We start from the raw sequence: 9663 nt of genomic DNA on the forward strand, positions 1-9663 counted from the left end.
CATGTTCTTCTTTTATTCATCCTAGTAATCTATCTGCCCTGTGAAGCAAAGCCATTCCTGATTCAGAGGGAAAAGGTTTGGAAAGACTTGAAAACTGGCCTCCTAGAAAGAACTCTTAGAGAGAAGAGCGCCTTTTCATGGGGCCTAGAGTTATTTCATATTCAAACTCCTAGCAATAAATTAAAGCATGATCAAGTGAAAGGAGCATTCATGGGTTTGACTCAGAGAACTAGAGTTCAAATTTTGCCTCTAAAGCATGGTACCTATATGACCCTTGGGCAAGTCATTAACTTTCTTTGGTCTCTTTTTCTTCATCTAGATGTTAAACTAAATCATCTCTAAGGTCCCTTCTAGTTCACAAGCTCTTACAGTCCCGCTGATCTTCTCTAGCATTTTGTTATCCCAAACTATAATTGTGACTGTTTAAAATCCATATACAGGGGACGGCTAGGTGACACAGTGGATAGAGCACTGACCCTGGAATCAGGAGGACCTGAGTTCAAATCCAGCCTCAAACACTTAATAATTACCTAGCTGTGTGGCCTTGGGCAAGCCACTTAACCCCATTTCCTTGCAAAAACTAAAAAAAAAAAAAATCTGTATACACCTAATAAATACTTTCTCTATTTTCAAGGAACACTAAAATACAATTATATACATACCCTTGACTCAGGGAAACTATTACTAGACCTAAACCTCAAAGAGATAAAAGAACCCTTAAGAACAAAAAGTGTTTATAGCTTGCCAATCATTTTTGTTACTAATAATAACTCACAGTTCCGTCACATTTAAGGCATACAAAATATTTTCTTCACCAAAAATTCCTGGGAGAGAAGTACTAAAGGCTTTTTTATCTGCTATTTCATAAACGAAGAAATTGAGGTTGAAAAGCTGATGGTAGAGTTAGGATTTAAACCAAGGTTTAGGATCCAATGTCCAGGGTTCTTACCACCACTTCCAAGTACTTCTCCCCAAATTAAAACACTTTTGGTGCAACTGTTTTTTTCTTTTTCTTAAAATGTATTCAATAACTGAAAGATTCATGAAGATTGATCTATTGGTTCTTTCCAATGAGAAAAGATAGTTTGAGTAAACAGGGGTCTCTGACAAGAACAAAATATATTAAATAATTCTAGGACTGTCTCTGTCCATCATCAAACAATAATAATAATTCCTTATGCAATGATAGGGTTAGAAACTACCCACCCCGATTATTATAAACAATAGTAGATCTAGAGATTTCTTAGGTGTATTAACCAAAGTTCAACCTAGGTTCAAAAATTTGAGAGGAGTGAGCAGCTGTGATCATTGAATGACAATACATAATGTATGGAATATCTCTTGATAGACCAAAAGGATCACACACTCCGTTGGGCCCATGTATAACACAAAATCAGTATGAAGGTATGATCCAGCCTCAGTGGAAAAGTCATCTAGGGGCAGCTAGGTGGCACAGTGGATGGAGCACAGGCCCTGGAGTCAGGAGGACCTGAGTTCAAATGTGACCCCAGACATTTACTAATTACCTAGCTGGGTGACCTTGGGCAAGTCACTTCCATTGCCTTAAAAAAAGTCATCTAATCTGGTGGGGAAGGACTCCTGAGAGAGAAGAGTACTGAAGGTCGAATTTCACTTTTTTCCCCTAACCCCTTATCTTCTATTGACCAGGTTAAGATTTAATGAACTTTCTGGGGCGGCTAGGTGGCACAGTGGAAAAAGCACCAGCCCTGGAGTCAGGAGTACCTGGGTTTGAATCCAGCCTCAGACACTTAATAATGGCCTAGCTGTGTGGCCTTGGGCAAGCCACTTAACCCCATTTGCCTTGCAAAATACTAAAAAAAAAAAGATTTAATGAACTTTCAAAGAATGGAAGATTGGAGCTTTAATTGCTATCAGTAGCAACATCAATTGTTGATAGAAGCATCTACATTCAGTTTCAGTCTTCATGAGTTGCTATAGACTCTCTGTCTCTCTTTCTCTCTGTTTCTCTCTCTCTCTCTCTCTCTCTCTCTCTCTCTCTCTCCCTCTCTCTTCCTCTCTCCCATATACACAAATATATGTATATATAAATAAATACATATATATAAATAGATATTATATATACATATATATGTATACATACATACATACATACATACATGCACTGGGCGGCTTTAGACCATAGATACTTGAATTTTTTCCAAGTGGGGAGGACCCCTATAGCAGCAATTCAACAGTATACTTTATCTTAAAAGTGATTTAGTCATTTCATTCAAAAGAGAACATCAGTGGAGATTATTCCTATTACTAGAGGCAACTATATGGTTCAGTGGATAGAATGCTGGGCCTGGAGTTCTGAAGACCTGAATTCAAATCCTGCCTCAGCCATTTACTGTGTGACCCTGGGAAAGTCACTTAACCTTTATTTTCTTTGGAAGCACCTATTTGCTTTGGAACCACTAGGTGGTTCAGTGGATAGATAGATGGATTCTCATTGAGTTCAGGAAAGAGTGCAGGGCCTGTAGTCAAGGCCTGAGTTCAAATTCATCTTCAAATACTTACTAGCTGTATGACCCTAGACAAATCATTTAACCTTCTTTCAATGAAAAAGAAAATGGCATAGCACTCCAAGACCAAGCAAACACTATGGATGGTATAGTTCATGTAGTCACAAAGAGTCACATAGAACTGAACAGTAGAATGACAACATCCCCATTACTATTCAAAATACTCTAATATTTCTCTTTGTCTACTGGTTCATTGATGATGGAGATTCCAACTCCATTACTGTTGTGAGAAACAAAGATGTGACCATACCCAGCTGCTATGGTAGTTTTTGAAAGTATACTTAAACTCACACCATTTCAAGTACTGTAACTGGTTAGTTTTGATGTTAGGCAAGAATATAAAGGCAACTCTTTTTTATATTGTTGTGATATGACTGACTAAGGGATACACATTTTATCATTTATTTTCACCCTTTAGTGTTTTGGATCCTTGCTACAACTCTTGGCTTTGTCCATAAATCAGAAGCACTAAGACAAAATTTAATTTCATTGCAAATAATCCAATCTTCCTTAGTTCCCATTAAGAACTTATTAGTTGGGGTGGCTGGGTGGCGCAGTGGATAAAGCACCAGCCCTGGAGTCAGGAGGACCTGAGTTCAAATCCAGCCTCAGACACTTACTAATTACCTAACTGTGTGGCCCTGGGTAAACCACTTAACCCCATTGCCTTGCAAAAACCTTAAAAAAAAAAAGAATTTATTAGTCCTGGGGTAGCTAGGTGGCACAATGGATAGTGCACCAGCGCTGGACTCAGGAGGACTTGAGTTCAAATATAGATTAAGTCACTTAATAATTACATAATTATGTGATCTTGGGCAAGTCATTTAACAAACCAAAAAACTTATTAGTCCTGAGACAAAACTCTAAAGAAAGTATTACAATGAGGCTTCAGTGTGTTAATTAGGGTTCTATTATGCCTTTGTTAGAGAGTCTCCTAGATACAAAGAATGGGAATGCATAAATTCACAAGTCTTTGGAGTCATTTATGTTTCTCCATTGCCTATAACTGAAAAAAGAAGTGAACTTACTCAAAAGTGTAATTAATGCCCAAATAACATCATTAGACTGATTGTCTACATTACTAAAGCATAAGGATTAGCATTAATGAGACTTCAAAGAACTCAAGACAGTTGATAATGAAAGACTGACAAGACCATTATAGACTTCTGAGTGACCTGGATTAGCCTAAATGTTGTCTCCTTAATTTTTTCCCTTATAATAAAATGACCTGTGCTGAAAACTGATCAGGCTTAACATTTAAGCTTCCCCATTCAGATGCCAGGAAGTGTTAGGCTAGGGGAATATGACTCTAATGAACATTTTTTTTTTGTTTCTTATTTTCACATTTGGGAAGGAGATTTTTGTTTTCATAGGATATAAGAGTTTCATAATTCTAACATATAAAGTCCAAGGAGAGTTTTATAATAAAGCTCTAACATGCTTTATGGAAGTCATTACAAATTCGTAAAGGAATCATCTTCTGAGTATGAGGATATTGCCTCAAAGAATCTCAGAGATGGAAATTAACTCAGAAGTCATTTAGTCCAAACTAACTGAAGGAGACACTCAAGTTCACAGTTTCTTAGACATTTCTGTATCTTCTTCTCTGGATATGATTACATGGGTTGATAAGTGTTATTCTCACAAAAAAAATAGACATTTTAAATGAAAAATGAGAAATGCCCTCTATGCCATCTTCCCCCACCAAGTGATCTCTGATTTTCACCCACACTGAGGGAAAATTCTGAAGCAGCCCAGTCTGAATATTAGAAACAATTTTTTCTTAATATCAAGTTAAAATTTGCCTTTCTGTCACTAGTTCTTCCCTTTGGGATCAAACAAAAGTAATGGCTCTTTCATATGGTATCATTCCAAACACTTAAAGACAGTCATATATACATTAACTCATTTGATCCTCAAAATACCACAATCAAGTGAGAACTAGAGATATTACTTGTCCCCATTTTACATATGAGGAAACTGTGATTTACCCAGAGTCACATAGCTAGTATATATTTGACAATGTCTGCCAGAATTTAAACTATGCCACCCTTGGGGGTGGCTAGGTGGCGCAGTGGCCCTGGAGTCGGGAGGACCTGAGTTCAAATCCGACCTCAGACACTTAATGATTACCTAGCCGTGTGGCCTTGGGCAAGCCACTTAACCCCATTGCCTTTCAAAAACTTTAAAAACAAAAAAGAAAGAAAAAATAAACTACACCACCCTGCCTCTGAAACAACAGTAAAAATGCACAGTATACTACAGTGGTCTCCAAAGAGGGGAAAGTCTATCCTTAAATCTATTGGAAGATGAGAAGAGTAGCACCCCGCCCTACTCCCATAGCCAATTGTGGGTATTGTCTCTAATACCTCTTCCGCCTCTTCATTTCTCTCTCTCTCTCTCTCTCTCTCTCTCTCTCTCTCTCTGTCTCTCTGTCTCTGTCTCAGTCTCTCTGTCTCTGTCTGTCTCTCTCTCTCTCTGTCTCTGTCTATCTGTCTGTCTCTCTCTCTGTCTCTCTCTGTCTGTCTCTCTCTGTCTCTCCCCCCCCCCCCCCCCCCATGATACTCTCACTCTGAGGCTGGGCTTTGCAAGGCAGTTATGCCCTAAGTAGGACATCTATGATAGAACAACCCTTGACAAATAGTGATATATGGGATGGGTTGAGGGTAGCATCTAGGTTGCCAGCCTGTGTGACTGGAAGGATAATGTTATCCTCAAAAGTAATAGGGAAGTTAGAAAAAAGGAAGGGTGACGTTCCAGCTAGAGAGCCCCAAATGACACATTCTCCTTCCACTCTGGTAAACGTAACTTTGGGGGGGGGTTGGGTGATAAGTGGATAGAGTGCCAGTCCTGAAGTCAGGAAAACATCTTTATGAGTTCAAATCTGGACTAACTAGCTGTGTGACCCTGAGTAAATCACTTAAACCTCTGACCTCAGACTCTTAGTGTTTATGTGATCCTGGACAAGTCATTTAACCCTGTTTGCCTCATCTTCCTTATCTATAAAATGAGCTGGAAAAAGATAAGCCATTCCAATATCTTTGCCAAGAAAAGCCCAAAAGGAATCACATAGAATCAGACACAACTGAAATGACTGAATAACAACAAGCCTTACTTTCCCCCAGGACCTATATAAAACTGAGCTTAATCATCAAAGTAAAAAAAGATATATCTTAAAAAAGGAAGCTATTTAAGACATTCCTGCATAAGCAAATCTCACAAAACTGAGCAGAGCATTTGAATTTAAAATATTCCATAGAAAAGAAACACAAGAAAGGAAAAAAACAATTATTTAGAAAGATTAAGCAACAGAACTCATTATTTCAGGTTTCTAGACAATTTTAAAAGAAATAGTGGGATCATCAAATGTCAACTAGATTTAGTGAGATCTTAAAGAATGAAGATAAGGAAAGAATGAGCTAAATTAATATTTTGGGGACTAAATCTCATGTCCCTTTATAAGTGAACCAATATCTTATGTTGGGAAATAACAACTGGAAGTTTGAGAGGAGAGAGACAAAGTTGAAACAGAGAAGATCTGGGTAAGAGCTGGGAGGCGAGCAGAGAAATGTCTGACATTTTCTTCATCTCTCAGTAAGTTCAAAGGGGTCATGGGTAATGGAAGTGAAAGGAATGTGGTAGAGGACAATGGAAAGGAAGAAGCTCTAGACTTGCTGGGATTTCTATCATTTTTAAATGACAGCAGTGCATCTTTTTTCTTTTTCTTTCTTTTTTTTTTTGCTCATTATACCCTCAAATCCCCTTTTGCTTAAATACCTTCAAATCCCAACTGCCATTAAACTATCACTTATATCTTTTAGGGAGACTAGACTTCAATGAGAGCCTTACTCAGGAGAAGCCCTGCAAAAGAGCTTCATGGAAATGAAATGGAAACAGGAAAAAAATTTCATACTTTCATGCTAAAAGCATTTTTCTTACAACAAAGTGAAATGGGTAGTAATAACTATCATTTACATATTGTTTTAAGGTTGATGAAGCTTACCTTGGGATCAGGAAGACACCTGAGTTCAAATTCCATCTTAGGTACAGGTACATGCTAGATTGTGCTCCTAGGTAAGCTTCTGAAAACTCAGTACCTCATAAATGGGATGTCTCATGCTTTTCAATCTCAATTAATATAACCACTCTGATGGTCCATGCCATGATAACTTTATAAAATGAGAATGCCTCCTTTATTGATTGTAAAATTGATCAAAGAAATGAAAGCAGATGCTTCCACACTGGAAATTTGGTTAGTTGAAGATAAGTCAAATCAATTCAGAATCTGGCAATCCAGCACTTGGCCAGTGGTCCCAGTCAAGCCCGCCCCTAAAAGGGAAACTCTGGGAATCAAGGGAAAAACCTACTGCAATCAATGACCTAGCAAACTTTGAAATATCAAAAGATTTGAACTTTCCATAAGCATCAATAGCACTCTGAAAGTGCACTAGAGCCAAAGGAAAGTTGGCACAACCTCAGGACTCTACAAACTTTCCAACCCTCTTGGCTCTGCAGAAAGCTACACATACTCAAGGCAAGCTTTCCAAGAGTTCCCTGGAAAGGTGGAATAGGACTTACAGAAATTTGGAGTTCTGAGTTAGCTCTTTGTCATATACTTTCTCCTGAACTCTTAAAAATAATAGATATTTTATTTTTCCCAATTACATGTTTTAACAATTTTTTAACATTTGAGTTTTTTAAAGTTCATGTAGTTTTAGGAAAAGGGATCCCATTCTTTTAGAGAAATGTATTTCTTCCTCTTATACCCATTTGTAATGCTTTGGATATTTGTCAAAGAGGACCAATGACATCATGGGGATATAGTTGATTTTTGAGTGATTTGGCTTTAAATGAGACAGTTATGTAAAATCAACAGTCTCATTCTCTCAGAGTCATCAAAATTCAGTAGTAAGACAAAAGTCAAAATGATTAGCAATGGCCTGGGATGCAGGGGATGACCTTGATGTCTTAGATGTCTAACCAAGCTCTAAATGTCCCAATGTACCTGCTTTAGCTACCTTCATGTTTATTAGTCTCAAACCCTTTGGCAAGTTAGAAGGATTCTATTCCAATCATGTAAAGAGTTTCTCCAATGGAATGAGTATCTGGGAAGTCTGGGAACAATGAGGAGTATACCAAATCAGAGCTGGTGAGTCTTGGTATTTGAAATCTGTTTCCAGGGTTAACCCTTTCTAGGGGGTTCTTTCTTGTCTTGAAAGGTGTAATTCACTTGAGAATCCAGGAATGAGACAAGGAGAGAGATCTCACCTATCAACTGTAATTTCCCTCGATGGATTTCATACATAAATACATACATACATACATACATATATGTGTGTGTATGAATATAATTATCTCCTTTGATACTTCCACCAATCCTGTGAAATCAGAATTCACCCCACATTGCAGAAGAGGAAATTGAGTCCTGAAGAAGTGAAATGATTTTCCCAGGCTTAGACAGCTATCAGTAGTCCAAGGTTCAGATTTGAAAAAGGATTTCTTCTAACTTCCAGGCTGAATTTTTGGAATTATACTGATTCTACAGCCATGGAAACTAAAGCTCAGAGATATGAAGCAATTTGCCTACATCTAGCTAGTAAATGTCAAGTTTGTGCTGCCTCATCTTCTGAGTTTGTTCAGAACTATTTCCATTAAATTATGCTCATCCTCCTCAAAGAATATTAGTTCTAGCTAAAGTCTCACTTTTATAGAAGTCCTTTCCCTTATCCCCTTAATTCTAGTGCCTTCCCTTAATGAAAAAAAATATGAAGAAAGGTTTCAAACTGTATTACAAAATGGTAATCAAAGAAATCTGGCATTAGCTAATAAAGTGGTGGATTAGTAGAATAGATTAGGTACACAATAAACAGTAGTAAATGACCATAGATAAGATTAAAATGCATTCATGATTTAAACAAAAGGCAATATCATATGAAAATTAGGGAAGTATGGGAGGAAATTATCTGTTAGACCCATGGTTAAGGGAAAAATTTATTATTTAACAAAAAATAAAGAACATCATGGGAAGTAAAATGGTTAATTCTGATTACCTGAAATGAAAAAAGATTTTATGCAAACAAAATGAATGTAACCAAAATTAGAAAGAAAGCAGGAAATAGAAAAAATAATTTATAGTATATTTCTCTGATAAAGATCTCATTTCTCAAATATATAAAGAATGGAGTTAATTTATAGAAATATGAACCATTCCCTAATTGATAAATGGTCAAGGATATGATTAGGTAGTTCAATAGTTAAATGAGAAAATACTCTAAATCACTATTGATTAGAGAAATGCAAAGGAAAGCATCTCTGAGATGTCACCTCTCATTGATCATATTGGCTAGTTTGACAGAAAAGGAAAATGACAAATGCTAGAGGGGATATGGAAAAATAGGGACATTAATACAGGGTTGGTGGAGTTGGGAACTGGTCCAATCAGTCTGGAGAGCAATTTGAAACTATGCTTAAAAACTGTGCATACATTCCCCAGTTGACAAATGGTCAAAGGACATGCAAAGACAATTTACAGATGAGGAGATCAAAGCAATCCATAGTCATAAGAAGAACTGCTCTAAATCATTACTTATTAGAGAAATGCAAATTAAAGATTCTCTGAGGTACCACCTCACACCTCTCAGACTGGCCAATATAACCAGAAAGGATAATGAGTATTGTTGGAAGGGTTGTGGGAAATCTGGGACACTATTACATTGTTGGTGGAGCTGTGAACTCATTCAACCTTTCTGGAGAGAAATTTGGAACTAAGCCAAAGGGCAACAAAATTATGCATACCCTTTGATCCAGCAATACCACTACTGGGTCTATACCCTGAAGAGATGAAGAAAAAGGGTAAAAACATCACTTGTACAAAAATATTCAGAGCAGCCCTGTTCATGGTGGCAAAGAATTGGAAATCAAGTAAATGTCTTTCAATTGGGAAATGGCTTACCAAACTATGGTATATGTATGTCATGGAACATTATTGTTCTATTAGAAACCAGGAGGGATAGAAATTCAGGGAAGCCTGGAGGGATTTGTATGAACTGATGCTGAGTGAGATGAGCAGAACCAGAAAAACACTGTACACCCTAACAGCAACATGGGGGTGATGACC

Source organism: Macrotis lagotis, chromosome 3, assembly GCF_037893015.1.
Source record: "Macrotis lagotis isolate mMagLag1 chromosome 3, bilby.v1.9.chrom.fasta, whole genome shotgun sequence".
In the NCBI taxonomy this organism is placed as follows: Eukaryota; Metazoa; Chordata; class Mammalia; order Peramelemorphia; family Peramelidae; genus Macrotis; species Macrotis lagotis.